At 44.5% G+C, this 19,161-nt stretch overlaps 1 protein-coding gene and 1 long non-coding RNA gene across 9 annotated transcripts in view; one reads left to right on the top strand and one right to left on the bottom strand.

The window, feature by feature from the left end:
- TSPAN9 (tetraspanin 9) overlaps window positions 1-19,161 on the bottom strand; it is a 294,276-nt gene that overhangs the window by 79,751 nt on the left and 195,364 nt on the right. The gene's annotated exons all lie outside the window — the stretch shown is intronic.
- LOC112548054 lies at window positions 1,934-17,603 on the top strand. Its single transcript, XR_003091861.1, has 3 exons — window positions 1,934-2,283; window positions 14,928-14,992; window positions 15,096-17,603. It is a non-coding gene; the product is annotated as an uncharacterized LOC112548054 (long non-coding RNA).

Raw genomic sequence — 19,161 nt, 5'->3', positions numbered from 1 at the left:
ACCACAGCCGCTGCCACCCCAGGTGGTTCTCTCATTGCTAGGTGTCCTCTGCATGCCACAGCTCCTCCACCCAGGCCTCGTGGAAGAGCTCTCCTGGGCTGTTATGCAGCACACAGGCTGTGACAATGACCCAGCGGAGGTTGTCTTCAGCAAACTTGAGGCAGGCGGTGAGGGTATACCAGTGTCCCTTGAGGCGGCCAAAGGTGCACTCCACCAATGTGCGGGTCCGGCCCAGGCAGCGGTTAAAGTGGGGCTTGCAGGGGCCAGCTAGCCAGTGTAGAGCCACATGAGCCAGGGCAGGAGTGGGCAGGTGGGGTCCCTGATGAGGAGGGGAGAGACCACCACAGTGCCCCGCTGCAGGTCTGGCACCCCTGGCGCAAAGTGCCCACTCTCCACCAGGCCAGCAGGCTAGACTTTTGGAAGATGCGGGCATCATGGGCACTGCCCACCCAGCCGGCACTCATGTGCATGAATGTACCTCAGTGGTCTACTACAGCCTGAAGCACCATAGTGTGAAAGCCCCTCCAGCTGTAATAGAGGCGGTCTCCATGAGGTGGGCAGGTGACACGGATGTGGGTCCCATCCAAGGCCCTGCTGCACTGAGTGAATCCCAGGGCTTGGACCCAGCTACCACTGCCAGGGGTTGTGCACACGGCGCCACCAGCGCCAGGGGGTCGTCCTGGAGGGCACTGCACACCCCCAGGATGACCTCCCTGGTGGTGGCCTTACCCACTGCAAACAAGTGGCTGATCTACCACAGGCTGGTAGGTGTGGCCAGCTTGAGCAGGGTGAGGGCCAACTGTGTGTCTGTGGAAAGAGGAGGCTGCTTGATGGTGTCCTGCCACTCCAGGTGTGGCTGGAGCTGTTCCAGGAGATCCCAGAAGGTGGTCTGGGTAATCCTGAAGGCCTCCAGCCACTGCTCATTATCCCACATGTGCTAGACGACAGGCCAAAAGTCCTGATTGGCCCAGCGGGCCCAGAGGTGGCAGGGCTGGATGCCAAGGAGGGCAATGGCAGCCCGGATGGTGGTATTCTGGAGCCTGGGGTCTGGCCAGGCAGATGGGGTCGAGGCAGCAGGTGTAGCAGGATAGATTTTAACAGATATTGTTCCCAAATATCTGCCTAGGACTGTTTTATATCTGCAAGAAGACAGATACAAAATGTGTGAATGTATGTGAGAGTCACACTGGGAAAACATCAGTCCATGGCTGGTGGAGGAAATCTATTCAAAACTTTACTTTTAAATGTTACAAGACTAGCACTGTCACAGTTGAGTGGCCAGTCATTAAACCTGCGTTAAGTAGGTGCATTTCATTCTCACTGCAGAGCAACTAATTGGGAGCTCAGTTAGCCCATGGTTAAAACCAAGATGGGCCTGATCTGGGTGCAGCTGTCTTAGGGCAAAGGGACCGTTCTGTCTTCAGCAGAAAGGCCATGCATGGCCGTTGGCCCACTTGCCTGCAACTTCTCAGAGGACTAAAATACTCCAGCTGGGGGTGGGAAGGTACGTGGCAAATAGGATGACACAGCATGTGTACCTCCTCCTTAATCTGGGGTCAGACTGTGCGTCCTAAGGGGCAAACCACTTCAGAGCTATTCTGGGGTAGCGCAGCTTGGCCTCTAGGGTAATCAGTCTTAGGGTTTCTTGTTTTAAGGACTGAACTGTTGTAGCTGCCAGAACAGATCAGCCCTGAGAGTTCAGTGTTTTTCCTCGGACAGTCACCGATACCAGACACCTCAAAGGAAGGTGCAAGAACTCCGCAGTAAGCAAAATGAGATCAGCTGTCCCCCTACCCTCGAAAGCTAACCCCAACCTTTCAGCAGCTAGGTCTTGTCTTCAGCCCTGAAACCTGAGGTTTTACCTCCTATCCAATGATTTCTAAGCATCAGCTAAACAACTATGGACATTACAGTTATCGTGTAAAAATAGCCTGGATTTTTATTCTTTTTTTATCGAGACTTTTGCTCAAGTCCTGGCCTCAACAATAACTTATGGCAGTGAATTCCACAGCGTAGTGAGACACTGTGAAAAAGTATTTGGGGAATTTTCCATCTTTCAGTTTAATTTTACACACCCTCATCGTGTGTTGTCAGTCAGGGAGAGGAGAAGCTCCATGCTCCTCTGCAAGCACTTTCTAAGGCAAACAATTCCAGTCTTTTCAGCCCGTCTCCATAAGACAGTTTATCTGCCTTCTTATCTTTCTTGTCGCCATTCTGATACAGTGAAAGGAGCAAGGAGACATTTTTTTCTCTCTCTTGGCATCAACATGTCCTCCACAAAAAGTAAGTATATTATTTATAACTCCCTTCTGTAGAAAGCAGATCATTTTTTAATCAATCCTGTTCCATGCCTGTCAGGATAAAGCTTTAGTGAAAGGCAAGGTGTCACGTGACAATACACTGTAGATCAGACTTTTTATAATTTTATCACCGCTCATTCAGTGACTGGAATTTGGCCTTCACACCTACCTACCGGTCTATGCAGGACACTACTTTAAATTAATCAACAGTAATTAGTCTGCTGATTACTCGAGTCTGCTGGGGTATTTTAATCAGAATGCTCCAGTGTGCTTCAGCACCTCGTGTGTTCAGCGTCCCGTCTTTCAAAACAGCGGCAGAGGTGCTTTGAAGCTCGCCAAACAAACTTAAGTTAAAGTGCCCTTGCTTCCATTTTGAAATGCGGGACGCTGAATACACAAGACACCACGGGCGTTTTAATAAGAGCAACTCCCGAGAGCTACTCTAATTAAAACACCCCCTGCGCCCCCCCCCCAACTCTGGAGCATGTGTATAGGCACCCTTTTTTTGGTTTCTAAAGGTCATGTGCCACAGCTATCAGTTCTTGTAAGGAAGACCCACCATAAATAAAAAATTCACTATGTCTCTGAACCCTATGAAAACCTTTTCTAGCTTGTTCCTTTGCCTTTCCATGAAGTAACCCCTCTCAACTTTGCCTGCTAACGTAACTGTACTTGCTATTACTGACAGGGGTTCACCTACTAAGTGTTCAGGGATCTTTTATAAGGGATTTGACATGTCTATGTCAAGGTCATGTGACTGCCTGCCTGCTGTAGCCAATATATTAAAGCAACCACCAGGCTGAGAGCAGAGCATCGTCTCTATTTTCATACAGGACACTCTGCCGGGTGGCAGAATTCTGTTCTATATTAAGTGGGTGACATAAAGCAGAGCCATGGACCTTGGACGCTTGGCATCTCTCTCCCCAGTGCACGATGCAGAAGGCCAGAGGTAAAACTCCATCAAAACGAAACCTGTTCCATGCTAGAGAAATGTATGCTGAACAAGTACTCTCTGTGTCTCTTGCTTGGTCCCTTCCTCTGATATTGAAAGGCTAGACTCAGCTTCATTAATAATTGAAATGAAATATACATAAATTATACCCATGGAAACTATGAAAGGGCTTAGCTGATCAGACATAGAAATAATGCTCGGTAGCAATGCATATTTCAAAAGGCCACGCTCCAAAAATACCGTTGTGCGCGAGCATATTGCATGCCACTGATTAAGGAGTTGGTGTGTGTGACTTGCAAACTTTAAAAAATTAAAAACAAATTGCTTTCTAACCAATAAGCCAGAAGATATGGCAGGGAGAGAAGAGAGAGAAATAATCAGGAAAATAATGTTGCAGAAAAAATATGACAGAGCTCTCAGAAGGGAGCAGTGTGCACCCACTGAAATAAATCTCAGAGAATAAATCTCAGAGAATAAAAATTGTTCTTTCCAGAAATGTCAGATTTTTGTTTTTTTTTTCCCATCATTTATAAAAAAATTACAGACACTTCATAAAAAATATGGCTTTAAAGGGGGGGATACTGCCAAGTAGCTTAGGTTTAACATTTAGTCTTGTAATAAAATGGATAAATTGGAGGAAATAAATTAAACTGAAATTCAATAAAGACAAATGGGAAGCAAGTCGCATTTAATATTCCTTCCTAATACACAAATTGCAAGCAGAAGTTAACTGACCAGGCAGCTGTTCTACACTGAAGGTCCTACTGGGTCAGAGCAGATGGTAAACTGAATATGAATCTGGATGCTAAGATAATAGTCCTCCAAAGCAAAAAAAGGATTGTGGGATACAGAAACTTGAGTGAATGCTGAACAAGTATTTACACGGGGTGTAGGTTGTAGCCATATTGGTCTAAGGACACAGGCAGACAAGGTTCTTTGGGTGAATCCTGATATCTTTTATTAGACCAACTTAAAAAGTTGGGAAAAGAATTTTCAACAATTTTTACAAGTATTTAGGAACAAATATTTAGAAAGGAAGGACCATCTTAGAAGGTTCTAAGTGCTTTTCAGTAATATTTTAAATATCAAAATGCTATCAAATGGCAAAAACACTGAAGTTTATGGCCAACCTGATATATCAGAAGTGACTACAGTTAGGTTCTTACATCCATATAAAAGGATCTCAACTAAAGAGGTTGACTTCCTTTTCTGAAGTGTTAATCACCCACTAGAGTCAAGGGGAGCTGAAGGATATAGGAATTCAGCCCTTCTGAAAGGCAACTTTGTTTCATAAAAATGACTAATTGGGCACTCACGTTAAAACATTTTGGGCAATACTTTTTCATTTGAAAAACCTGAGAATTAATGCACTGGTACAACTACACTTATTCCACCTCACAGTATGACTCTGTTCTAAACTTTCCTGGATTTCCTTATCTATCAACATTTTATTTTTCTTCTAGATTGGATTTTTCATATTAATTACTACTTTAGTAATGTGACCTTCAAAAGCAACTGTAATATGAAAGTAAGACTTTATCTTTAAAATACAATAAATGCCTTTTTTTTTTTTTAATAATGCACCTTTTAACAATTCCCTGGGATAAAAGATGCACCTAAAACACATGCAAGAATACTAGAAAGTGAACTGCAAGATAATTGTCCCATTGGTCAACAAAAACACAACAAGAAATCTAAATGGTTTAAATAACAGTGGGAAAAATAATAGGTAAAAGACTTTTGGGGGAAAAATCCCTTCTGAACCTGGAAACCCTGGACAACCTATCAAAGGAGACTCAGACACATATTGCTAGAGGCCCTGGAGTCTGCAGCAATCTAAGTCTGCAGCAATCTAAGTGGTGCTTACCCTCTGGCCTATGAAGCCATGTCATCCAGCCCTCAGTACTCCCCACAAGTCTGAAAATTTGACAGCAGGAAAGCAATGGCAGCATTAATTGCTGTTCCCTTGCTGCCATATTTCCAGACACATAGGGAGCCCAGTAGGCTTGATGACATGACCCTGCATGCTATATTGCACTGGCATGTGATTGTACTGGTGTATGGGAATGGTCCACAGCTGGAAATGCATTGGTGGGGTCAAGCCAACATGCAGGCAAATCCACAGGATCAGCTTGGCAAATCAGAGGATTGAGCTGTGTACTGTACAGGGTTCGGCTGATGCACGGGATCATACCCACAGACCAACTTCATGTGCCAAACTTGCATGGGATCTCACCTGCGGGGCTAGAAGGTTGGGCACCATTGATCTAAGTGGCTTAAAGAGTGATCAATCCTACCAGACCAGAAAGCACAAGGAGGAATTAGATAACTGATTAGGGTTCCTTCAACATCGGGTAGAACTTATAACTCCACCAATGCCAATAGTGATTAAAACCACTGGATGAAAACTAGGAAAATTAAACTGAATAAATACTAGCCAACAAGCCAAAAGAGGGCTTCCAAATGTCCTAACTTCTAGGACTTCTGAATCTGCTAAATTTTGAACACCTCAGTTCAGGCCAGTTTTAACAACTTCCTCCATCTACCTCCAAATTTTTATCCCACAGCTCATAACAATCAGCTTTAAATGCTTTACCCCACCACAATCCCATCCTAGCAACAGGAGGGGAAAGAGGAAGAGCTAGTGACAAAGGTGCTAGGAGGCAGTTCTACAGATGATCGTTCTCCTATCCCTTCTCCTGTCGGCTCCCATCACTTCATCATGACAGCCACTGCTTATTGGAAAAGAACAACAGGAGCCTACAAGCTTTCTATAAACAGCCTGGGCCAACTCTTCCTTTCAACATCAGCATAGGATTGCTTTTTACCTCCCAAAGCTGAATTTTTATGGTTGTAAATATTAGCATTGGTATTTTATTGGACTTAGAACTGCACTGTCATGTGCAAAAGAGCTGCCAGCTGATTTGGAAGCTTCAACTCTCCTCCTGCCTCAGCAGTTGATCTGCGACCAGCCCTCCCGCATGATCTGCACTTAAAAGTCCATTTTTGCCTGACTGACAGACTTCAGAATGCACAGTAAAGTACTTCTTTACTTGGAGCTTCCCACTTAGGTCATGGCACTGATGATCTGCCACAGATCATCCTTTTTTCAAGACTCTCATTATTACATAACTGTGTACTCTAACAACGTTGGTTAAACTGTTCTCACAGCTGGATGGATAATGTTGTTAATGTCTCCTACATGCCAGCTCTCACACTATGCAAGTCAAAATTTAGGATTACACACACACACACCACGTCCTTACATCCATATGCAAGTATCTAAACTAAAGAAGCTTCCTTTCCTGAAGTGCTAATCACCCACTAGAGTCAAGGGGAGCAAGATACAGGAACTCAACCTTTCTGAAAATCAACTTTGTTTCACAAAAATGTCTAATTGGGCACTCATGTTTGAAAATTGTGGTCAATACTTCTTCATTTGAAAAACCTAAGCAATGAAAATGAATGTACTCGTACAACTACACTTATTCTTCCTCACAGTGTGGTTTATTCAAGGCAAACAGTGATAGAGCCAAAAAATAGAAACACTGCTTTCCTCCACCAAGTTCTTTCTGTAAAATGATTGACAGGAACACACTGCAATGAAGATGACTTCCTAATAAAACTTTGAATTGTTAATGTTGCTCTCAGATGTCTAGGTACATACCCAGCTGTTACATTACACACGGCAGCTATCACCAAGAAGTGCAGAGTCATTCCTGCAGGGAATAGCCAAGACAGTGTATTGTCTTGCCAGCAGGAAAATGCAGACTAAGGAGTTTACAGAATTAACTATCTTTTTCAATTATTGCCATGTTTGTATGGAACATGATATATATTTATATGCACACACTTGTATATGTTCAGAATGCAGAATTTAATATGACATTTTAAATCTATATTCTTCTACGCATGGTGCATAGCCTTATCTTCTAAGACAACACCCTAGGATTTTTTTTTAATTATGGGAAGTATATTTGATTTTTCACCTGCCTGCTGTTGTTTCTTCATTCTCTTCTGTCAAAAGATTGTACCAGAGGTATGAGATGACAGATATCTGCACTGCTTTGTAAGAGAACCAGACCGTAGGTATCTTGCGTGCCTCTGTGTGCATCTGATTTACATTGGAATCTCCTTAAGGCAGAAACTCTGTCTTCCTCTTTGTATAACACCAAGGGTATTGGCTCAGCAAGTATAAATAACAGTGCTCAGCAAATATATTTTAAGCCACAAAATTCATATCTTAAACTTTGCAGGTGGAACCCTTGCTGATAAGCTGTTTGCAAAAAAATGGAGGAGGCTGGAATATTTAAAAGTTGGAAAAAGAATTGGGGAAAGTGAAAAAGGAAGTAGGGGGTAGGCAGGGCTGTTCTCTTGTTCCTCAGATGCCTGCCTTTGCAGACCTACAACTGTGATAAGCAGTTTTGGGATGAGAAATCCAGCCTGTCAGGAGCAGAACTGGGAACTAATGAGGGAGTGACTGTGCATGTGAGGCTACAAAGGTTACTAGGGAGCTGGGGATCCTAGCCATGAATACACCAACAGGAAGGGCAGGAGCTCAGCAGCTCACAGGGAGTGCCAGGCAACAGAACGGAAAAGGGGGCCCATGCTCTGCAACCCAAACAGCAAGGAGCACTAGCATTGCAGCCAACCCTAGAAGTCATTAAGCAGCCCATCACACCCCAAAGAGTCTGAAGACTGACTTAGAAATAGACCAACAGACTTTTGTCTATCTCTATATTCATTTTCTTTTAAGCTTCACAGGAAAGTCTCGGCCTGTGTGAGATCATTGTAATTTGGAATTAAATGAATGCGTGCCCAGACACACAGTAGTTCAGGCATTTCAATTAGCCCCCAGGAGAACCACTGCACAGAACAGCTTGGGGGAGGGTGGGGGGAGTGGAGTATCTTTCCTCTGTTTTGTTCTCTCACAGTCCTCCAACCACTTCCCAGCTCTCACACCGTGCTGTTTCCTCTTGCAATGTTCATCTCTCTCCCACATTTCCCCTCAACTCCTCCACCCTTTCAGGCTCCATCTCCACCACACAATTCCCCCATTCATCCTCACTCGAGTACCTCTTTCCTCCCCCTCAGTCAAACTTTTGCCAAACCCCTCCAACCTATTCCTCTGATCCTTCAGAGAGATACACATATGCCCATCCTCTCAATTCCTGTTTTCTGCTTGGTCCACACATGAAAGAAAAGGGGTATCTATCTTTATTGAGAAGACCTTGGTTCTTTTACAGTAAACAGAAATGGCAACCAGTCTGAATGACAGCTGCTAGAAATACACCACAGATCAGAAATGTGGAAGTCTGGAAGGGGTTTGAGTTTTTATTCCTTTTTTATATTTTCATCCCCCCAAAAAACAAACAAACAAATGACATTAAGAAAGTGGCAATTTGGCACTACCTACAACAGGATGCTGAAGTTAATGGGGACATCTCAGGGCATGTAGAGCAGCAACAGATCATCTTCATGATGGAACCACAGAGCCTTCCAGGAAGCACTGAATAGGTTTGGTATGACTAGCATGTATTGTGGGAAAGACCTGCTGGACATTCCTCAGCCATGTTTGTTGTAATGGGATTAGGTAAGTACGCAGTATTTGCCCTGATAGAACAGACAGAGCAAAAAGGAAACACTGCAGAGCAAGGGATGAATTAACCTGGTGTTTAATACCCAGGTTGAAGCAAGGTTCTAACAGTCATTGTCTTTCTTCTGGTCAGAATCATCTGCCCACCGTTGCAGAACATGAGAAGTTCTTCACATGGTCAAGTGGCCTGTGGTTCTGAATTATGAAACAAATTGTATAACGGAAAAGGGCAGTATGAAAGATCCTCTAAAATCAGTATATCTAATTCAAGAAGCAGTTTTACAGTCATTACATTTACAAATTCTTAAAATATATTAGAACAACCAAATAAGACTATCAAACATAAGACTTGTTTAAGAATAAACACGAAAGCTATGTTTGTTTCTCCAGCATTGCTTTAAACTCACTTTGTCATAAATGCTAAGGAAACATTTTTATATTGATAGATTATGGTCAATTTTGGCTTATAGAGTACTATGTAGATAGGCAGGCTAGACGACTGACAGGACAACTGAAACAGAAAGAGGAACATGTTGTGAAGTGCTTAGGTCCTGTTTTACAGATGCTGTGATACAGATGCTGAGGAGCCAGATTCTCAGTGAAAGTCAAGAGGGCTTTTATTACTTAAGCACCCAAGTCACTTTACCCTTTCTGGGGTACAGCAGGCTTATAACCTAGTTGTAATCACACATGTTGGCTAAAAAGAAATTTCTCTTTGAGCTTCTGAATAGGAATCCTCTCTCATCAAGGCCATCTGTAGTATTCTGTGAGAAGCTTGATATTTATAGAAGCCACTTCTGAAGATGTGGAATGTTTTACTGTGGTATTTACATGTGAATATTTTTGGAAGGTAGAAGCAAGTTAACATCAACAAAGAACACATAAGGCCAATTTTTAGTCTTCCTGTTAGGCACCTAAGTAGACTCAAGCATGAAAGTATGATCCTATTCCACCCTGCTCAAGTCCCTGAAAAAATAGCCAGTGCAAAAGGTGAATGGCTTTTGCTTCTTGCTGTGACTTAATCTTAAGGATAAGATCACAGAATGTTACAAAGGTGTTATATTACCCAAATATAACAGAGAAAGAAATAAAATATATAATAAATTTACTTAAATATGACAGAGTGTTATATTTACCCAAACCCAAGATGACTTTGAATTAAGACAACCCTCCAAAAATCTGATTCTATACAAGGAAAATTATAAATTCATTACCATTTTCCACATATAGAATCTAATTATTGAAAGATCCTCTTAAATTCATCCCCCCAAAGCAGCAAGGGCAAGAGGACAGAACTCTGACCCATTCTCCCCCTTCTGCTTATGTCCCCTTCTGTCCCCCTGCACCCCCATACCTGCGCCAGTCCCCTATCTGTCCCCCCCACCACTTTACCCCGCATTTGCCTGCCCCATGCCCTCCCTAACCCTGCAATCCCATGCCGCTTACCTTCTGGGCAGCTCTGGCTTTGGGGCAGTCAGCATACTTCAAATCCAAGACAAAGCTTTTTTTCCCCATGATGATTGGGAGGGAAAGCCTCGTTTGGGATTTGAATAACTATGGTAACATGTTAACCACAGTTTTCAGTTTTTTCAAGGAATTTAGCACAGTGGAATAGGATCATCCATTGACACCTAATAGATGGAATAGAATCTGGACCCAGTCTAGGAGGGGAGAATTGGAAATACCCTCTATTTGAGCAGTATTCTGGACACAGATTACTACATACACTAGTAAACTTGAAGTTTCCATAACCTGTGCTGGGAATTGGAGGAAGTGCCTTCGCATGCTATGGTGTATTAGATAGGCAATACCTGCCATAAATATCAAAACCAAACTGACTTCTTTTACAACAATATCAATGTGATAGACTTCAGTCTCTATGGTGTTTGCTAACACCAACCTGTTATGCCAAACACTAAAAAACAAAACAAACAAACAAAAAACACCACATGAAAATTAAGTGAAAGCTGTTCAAAGGAACAAGAGGTTTAAATGGAACTTAATATTTTTATAGCCAATTCTTTACTCAGCCTCAAAATTCCAACCTGCAGTGAACACATTTATAGTTCATAAACATGATTAAAAAGGTTGTTTGCAAAATTCATAACTGTGGAATTAGTCGCAGATGGAAGCAGTTATACCCTTCAGCATGACTACAACAGCTGGCTGTCTGAACTAACAGCAGCTGGATAGGATCCACTTTCATGTCAACCAAGAGATCCATTCTACCTCCAACTACTTTTAAGCCTTGAAATCAAAAGCACGTAGAGGAAAAAATAACATCAGAACAAAAAAAAAAAGTCCATACTAATTCAGGATCAACTTTGTCCAGAGCTTCAAGCTATTGTTGTAAAAAATATTAGTGTCACTGCACAAAGAAAAAAGATTATACAGAATACATACCTGTGCTGGGGACTGGGCATGCTACCATCTAGTATTGATATATATATTTATGAAGCTAGGAGAAAGATCAGTCAGAATGAAGTATGCTGTGATCAGAAACACTAAGAAAATATGACAAGTATCCAAAGATCTCTTTTCAAAAATATATTAACTTTTTATTTATAGCCTATCCATATGCCTTATACAAATCAGACACAAAAAACAACAAACCTCATTTCCAAAAGACACTTAATAGTGTATTAATCTGTGGACTTCTAGGTTTTAGTTTGTCATTTAAAAAAAAAAACCCAAACCTAATCTTGGACTTCTAGGTTTCATTTTATCAGGAAAAACCCAAGTGTGTCACAAAGCAAAAGCCCAGATTCCAAGAAATCAAACAATAAACATACCATATAACTAATCATACCATAAAATCCAATGCAAGTATTGCAGATCTTGACATAAACATGACATGAGATAAGTATTCATTACGCGCTTCATGACACTTCACTTCTCTTTACTGTTCCCTAAATATTGATTTAAAATTAGCCTGATTTCAGTTGTAACTGTCTATATAATTTTATTATAATACTGTTCTCATATTAGGTCAAGAATCTCTGAGCCAGGCACCTCAGTAATGTGTGCTCGAACACAGACCCACAAACACCTTCATTTTGAAATACATTATATATGGGATTTGTAACAGTATATTAGACTATCAAGGTCAACATATGGCCTCTGGCAGTGGCCAGTCATGTGTATATGCCTTACTCTGAGAAACTTATTCAAGACTGGAAGCAATACGGTAGTTAGAAAATGTGTGTTGGACATGGAAGTCTCCAAACTTTCAAACAAACCAGTACACCAAAAATAGAACACCCAGGCTAGGGACAGACATTACACATAAACTGGCTTAAGTGATCAGAAACTGGTTTAAACCTGTAACAGAACAGATGTTCAGTGCACATAAACCAGTTTGAAAATGGCTGAAACTGGTTTGAGATAAACCCGGTTGAATGTAGTATCAGATAGAGGCAGCAGAAGGGGGGGGAAGAGGGGGGCAATGGTGCTCAACACCCCCAAACACTGGGCAGCAGGTATGGCTGATGGGTAGCCAAGCCGCAGGCTGCTGCAGCGGGGGGGGGAGGACGACACGCACACTGAGATCCCCTCCGCAGTCAGGATCGTGGCCGGCTCAGCAGGCAGGTAAGTTTCTTTCTATCTTCTTTCTTCATGACTACCTGAGCTTGCGGTGGGGAGTTGTGGGACAATCAGAGCCTGGTGGCTCCTCCAGAGGTGCAGCACTGGGGAGCCAAGGGGGGGGGGGGGGGGCACATGGCCCCACAGCCTTTGCACCAGTCAAGGGCAGGCTGCAGCTGTGGGCTTGGATCTGCCTGCTCTCTGCCTCCATGCCTTGCTGCCACTGCTTTGAAAGCAGTATGGCACGGCGTCATGTGCCTCACTGCCCAGCCTATCCAGTGGTGGGATATACATGGCGCCACACCATGCCGCTTTCAATAGCAGCAGTGAAACGCAGAGGCAGAGAGCAAACAGAACCCAACCCACAGCTGCAGCCTACCCTTGCCCCAGGCAAACATCAGGGGGCCACTCGCCCCCCACTTGGCTCCCCAGTGCCGTGCTTCTGGAGGAGCCGCCGGGCTGCACTGGGCTCTTCCTGGGGATGACTCAGAGCAGGGCAGGGTGAGCACAGGAGTCCCGAAGGCTCCATTCCCTCCGGCCTGGCAGAGCAGCCAAGGCTAGCCCCACTCAGGCTCCTGGATCTGGACCCCCCCGGGCAGTGCGGGGAGGCAGCTGGGGCCGGTGGTTTCGTGGGGGCCGCTGGTGCCAGGCAACGAACCCGGGCACAGGAGAAGGAGCAGCTGCATGGGAACAGAGGGCCCTGGCCCTGAGCCCGGGCCTGGATCTGCTCCGCTCTCTCCTGATCCCTGCCCAGTCCCAGCCCCACACCCCACCCACCCAGCCCTTTCCCTTGTCCCCAGAGACTTTCCCAGGGAAGGCAGGGAGGGCGTGTGCACTCAGCTCCCCCCCAACCCCACAAATTTTCAAACTCCGACTATGGTATCAAACTTAACTAATTTGAGCCAAACTGGTTTATGCAATGTCTGTCCCAGACCCATTGCTGGTTTAAGATAAACCAGACTCCCACACCATCCCAGCATGCTCTCTGGGCTGAGTGGGGCTCTCTGCTCCACAGCAGGGCTGGGCCCTTCTCTCTGCTCCCTAGCCAGAGCTGTGGTGGAGACTGCAAGCACAGCAGGGTCTGTATGGCTTTCCCCTGCCCCACCCCCACCTCGCTGCACTGCTCAAGCAGAAATCCACCCCCCTCCTTCCCTCCCTCCCATATCCCACAGCACAAGACCCCAGCCCCAGAGACGGTAGGCATGTCATATGCTAGCTAATGCCGAGAGGTGTCTGTGTGTATGTCTCTCCAATTTCACTGGGACAGGCAGACAGAAAAGTGACCACTTAGGGCTTTTTGGAGCTAATCAGCAGGTCAGCTGGTAAGCTGCTTAAGAAGAGTTTGAACTAATGAAAAGAGGCTTTTGTTTTGCTGATGGGGTGATAAACACTGTTATCAGCCCCCTGCTGGCTTCCTTGCCTGTCAGTTTGCTGCAGACAATATAAAGAAGAAGGAAGGGAGAGTAAAAAGGTCTGTATCATTCCCCTTTTCCTCAGAGTGCTAGCAGCCAGTGGGGAAAAGCCTGGGATGGTGCAGACAGACCTCCCTAATCAAAGCGTCCTGCCCGAGCCTGGCCACGCCCCCCTCAGCTCAGCAGTGAGCAAGGGAAGGAAGGGCTGTTCTAGCACCCCCAGCTTCTAGACTGGGTCACTGCAGGCATGTGCCTGAATTTCCTCAGTCCAGAGAGAATGTCTGTCCAGTTACATACCGGTTCAGCCAAGCCAGGTTCAAGTAACCTGCAAAGATTGAATCAATTCAGGCTCCAGCTTTTTGAATGTTTGTCCCTAGCCCCATTCTTCAGATCCTTACCAGCAGTAACAACTTAAGAACTTCAGTGGGATTGCTTACTTGGTCAAGACCCCTTGAGCAACTGCACATAATAAGGAATTTGCCCCATTTTCAGGATCCATGCTCTCTCAATGCAGTGAACAAATATTGAAAGATATATATGGAGAATGTGAAATCATAATCATGGGTAGAAATACTTGTGTATTGCCAAAGGACTTACTACATATTAATCCTGGCTATTGTTACCACCACAACATTTATTAATTGGATTTTATGTAACTATTTACTCCCTCCTTTACAAACAGGTAAGTGATTACATTGTCTGCCTCCCTCTGCATGCAGATTTACAAAGGCTGAATTCAAGATTTTTTTGGTTGAAACGGATTTAACAACGGAAATTATCCTCTGAACCAGGATTGCCTGCATCATACCTAAATCACACTTGTTAGTTGGGTGTCACATTTAGGATCAGTGAATTGATTGCTACTTTATAGCAAGAAGGAATATTTATTGTGGGTGGTAAACAGTGAAACAGGCCTGACATATGGTGCTTGACACCGGCTTTTTGATTCTAAACTGTATAATGATCATGATGTTAAACAAATCTCTCTTATTTTACAGTTTCAACGTTCAGTTGAGATTTTATTTCACTTCATCTTGAAATTTATAATTCTGCTGTAGTAACTGTGTTTTTCTTTTTATCTACAGCTAAAATACATGGGAAGAATTTCTGAAAGGAAGACAATACACTCTGCCACTCACCCCGTGGCCAGGTACGCAGGAAAAAAAAAAGCATATAAAACAACTAAAGTAACTACATCAAGGAAACAAAAGGCAGCTTAAGTTAAACATGTGAATTCTTTTCTTATGCAAAAGCCATCTGGACCACAACCAGACTGTGAATATGTCTCATATCTTCATGCACATTTGAAGGAGTAATACCACCACTTCATATTCCGATTGTGCCTGTCATCCTAAGAACATTAGGAACTGGACAACAGTCTGCCCAGTCCTTATGCAGGTATGTACATGTGGAATGGAAAGGGGCCATTCTCTTCTTGAATTGCTCATATCAGGGCCAAATGGAGCTGCAGCACCTGGGCTTCTCTTTTCCTGTTCCTACCATGGCAGATAATGCCCTGCCTCATCTTGATAATCTTGGAGTGGGACTGTGCAGTGGGGGAGTAAACAGTAGGACATGGTATAAAGGGATATAATACCAAATGTGTTGCTCCTCCCTGTTGTGTTGGTCTGCCTCCTGCCATGCTCCTTTTGATGGGGCAGCTCTACATCATTCCTTATAATGGGTGTCCCTCAGTGACATGATTTAGCCTAAAGCAGGTAAGGGCACCAAGTGCATAAAGCCCATAAGTACATACTTAACTTTGAGGACACGCTGAAATCTCATTGATCTTAAGACCTTACCTCCATTGAAACCTATGCTTGGGTCCTCTGAGGCGTCACCTTGTTTTAATGATGATAAAGCAGACACTGAGAGGTTAAGTGACTTTCACAAGGTCCCAGAGAAAGTTTGCAACTGCATCAGAATTAGAACTCTACTGTCTTGATTCACTAACAGACAGATTGCGACTCCTCTCCTATATCCCCAACAATACTTCAGAACAGGAACATGAAGTAATAAATTAAACATCTGGTACACTGGGTACCAAATTTGGCAAATATATTGTCATTCCAAGCAGATTAGACCACTATAACAGGCACGTCCCATTATATGTTAAATATAACAGGTTTGACTAAACAGAAGTTGAGCCTGTTGTTATCCAGAAGCACCACCATTAAAGCCTCCACTTTTGCCAACTCCACTAGTTGGCCTTTAATTAACACTTGCACGCTCAGAATTTTACAGTTAGCAATATCTTCCTTATTACCTGAAGACAATTACTAAAACAATGAAAGTTTTCCTACAAAAGCTGCAGTTATTAGAAAACAGGTTCCTACAGACTTATTATACAGTATCTGATCGAAGGAAAAACAACTGGAGGGTCAGAACAAATGGATGAATGGAAACACAAACGGCTGAATTCAAGCAAACATGCTATGGTGTTCAGGCACAATAATGGCCCTAAAGAGGCTAACCACAACTGTGGATAACAAACAGAAACATCAAAGAGATTTTGCCAGTAGCAGAATCAATTAAAGATGATTCTGAAATGTCCATACAGAGTAAAAATTATCTGGGTTCATTGTGGCACTTTAACTGGAGTCATTAAACAACATACGTGCCACTACTGTCACTATATTTTAGGAGGAATATTATCACAGAAGAAAGCAATTAACATGACTCAGTTTTGCGGGTATGCGCTGCAAGAAGTGATTATTCAGACTTGGCGTTTACAGCCCTGAAAAATGGAGACCAGGATAGAAAGTTGGAGGCGAGTCAGACCCTGAGACGAAAGGAACAGATTGACGCCAATAAGCAATGTGAGACGGCACGTAATTTAAAATCATTGCAAACTGAAAGAAACTGTCAAGATTTTTAAGGTCCAAGAATTAATAACCTTGTAAATTTAATCTCTCTTTGCCCCTACAGCCCTTCTTCTCCCTTTAAAATATCCTTCATTCCTTTGGCATTACCATAGATACCTTTATTAAAAAAAAAAAAAAAGAAAAAAAAAAACACATATTGGAATAATGAAAAGCGGAGAGTTGGCTACAGGTTGGGACGTGGACACCTGTATAAAGCATGAGTGACTATGGATCTAATTTCCTGGCTCTGCTTTCTCGGTTCCTTCCCTATTCAAAAGATTAAGGCTTTTCACTTTGCTTTCCTGTGTACACATAAGGAAGTTGTCCTGGTATTACATGATACCTTTAATCAGAGGATTTTAGAATGCTTAAGGAGCCATTAAGCCATAGCATGCCTGTGAAGAAGGTACTATCACGCCTCTTGCAAAAACAGGGAAACTGAGGCAAAGAGTTTAAATGGCCTGTCAGGATGTCACAGAAGGTTAGCTGCACAGCCAGGAAAAGTACTCACAGGTCTCAGTTTCCCTTCCACAATAAAGTGTACTACCTGTTGCATCTAATTGCTCTAACTAGGTATTTAGAGCAGTGGTGCTCAACCTTTGCGTCCCACAGGATGAGTGACCTGGAGCTAGTCTGCAGGCCAGATTGAGCCCCATGCAACCATCAAGCTCTAGGGTCCAGCACCACCCCTCCCTGTCTTGTTCTCCAGGATTCAGCTCTGGGGGCCCAGCACCAACCTCTCCTGAAATTGGGCCCCGAGGGCCTGGCACCAATCCCTCCTTCCAGGATTGGGCTCTGGAGGCCTAATGCTGTCCCCACCCAACCCCATGCACTGAGATTGGGTTGTTGGGTCCAGCGCCACCTACATGAGCGCCAAATCCAGCTGCAGTTGCACCACTCCCCCACTGCTGAATTTCTAGACCCATGGGGAGCCTCCTGGGCCTTATGAATGTGCCATTGCCTGGATCTGGCCTGAGTTGATCTGCTGGGTTGAGCACCAGTGATTTAGAGCATGTTCAACAATACAGGTTAAACAGGATATTTTCAAAGACATACAGAAGATAAAGGGGCGAGGGGAGTCTAACCCTCATTGGCTCCTTTGAAAATCTCTCCCATGGGGGGCTTTCAGAAATAGTTTAGCCAAAACAACTTCTGACAGAAAAACAAGCAAAAACATCTACACAATAAGTTGGGAGAGAGAATTGATGAGGAAACATTTAAGTTGTTGGCTTTTTGAAGTTCAGTGGAAATGTCAGGGTATGACAGGCAATTTATAAATAGGTCATGAATAAAAAAAAAATTAAAAACACTTTACAATACAGTACTACAATGCCCCTTCAAGCTGGGGAAGGGATAAGTAGAATACAAGTAGAATTCTCCTCTGCAGAAAGATTGTCAGAAATTAGGTAGTGGACTGCTGACGTCAGTAAAGACGTTCATGTCCAAGGGGAGCAGAGCATGTCTTTAGTCTAGACAACCCCTTATGAGATCCCAGGTATCAAAGCCAACCCTAGTGGGGCGTGGGGCCCCAAATCAGCCTGTGCAGGGCCCCTTTAACACTGCACAGGGCCATAGGACCCCAACAAAGGCAGGGCACAACAGTGCTGTAGAAATGAAATTTGGTGCCTGGGGCCAAGCAGATCCCATGGGCCCTGGACAAGCTGCTCTTCAGCGGACACAAGCCGACGGCATGCAGCAGGGGGGTGGTGAGCAGCTGGACGCTTCTTCCACGGCAGGGGGCTGAGCCACCAGTTCCAGGTGGGCCTCGCAGGAGGGGCTGCAGCTGCTATGTCCAGCTCCACAGGGCCCCCCAAAGCACGGGGCCCGGGGCGGTCACCCCAATTCACCCAACCCAAGGGATGGACTACCAAACCCCCATCCTGCAAACTACTCCTGGTGCCTGTTCTACCAGCATTCGCTAATACTGGGAGCCAAGCAAGTAAGTTGGATGGTGGGAGGGGCAGGGGGGAATTGTACATCTCGGGGTAGGAAGGGGGGTTGGTGGGGGGGATTAGAAATAGCCCCTGGTCCCAGGGGGATGGGGGAGAGTGCCACATCCCCCCAAGCCTCCTCCTCCCCCACTGCCCAAGGACTCCATGAGCCTCCCTGATCCTGCCAAAACCTCCTGGACCCCAGCAACGCCCCCGCGAATTCCACCCAATCCCCCCTGCAGATAATGCCTGCCCTCAGATCTCCCTGATCCCACCCATGGGCTCTGCCTGCTCCCCCAACCCCCTTGAGCACCCCCCCAGAGCTTGCTTGCCCCCCCTAGTCCCTTCAAGCCCCTTCCCCTGCCCCCGCTAGCCTTCCCATCCCAATTTACCTTAGATTGGGTGGCTATTTTTAACTCCATCTAACCTCTTCCTACCCTCCCCTAACGGCTGTACACATTCCTGGTGTTTCCTGTTATGGCTCCCCATGCAGCCGAGGTTCCAGATCCGCCCCACATGCTTTG

The sequence above is a fragment of the Alligator sinensis genome, unplaced genomic scaffold (genome assembly GCF_000455745.1).
Source record: "Alligator sinensis unplaced genomic scaffold, ASM45574v1 scaffold224_1, whole genome shotgun sequence".
NCBI lineage: Eukaryota > Metazoa > Chordata > Crocodylia > Alligatoridae > Alligator > Alligator sinensis.
The sequence above is the reverse complement of the archived record's forward strand: the minus strand, read 5'-3'. Positions and strand labels throughout refer to the sequence as shown.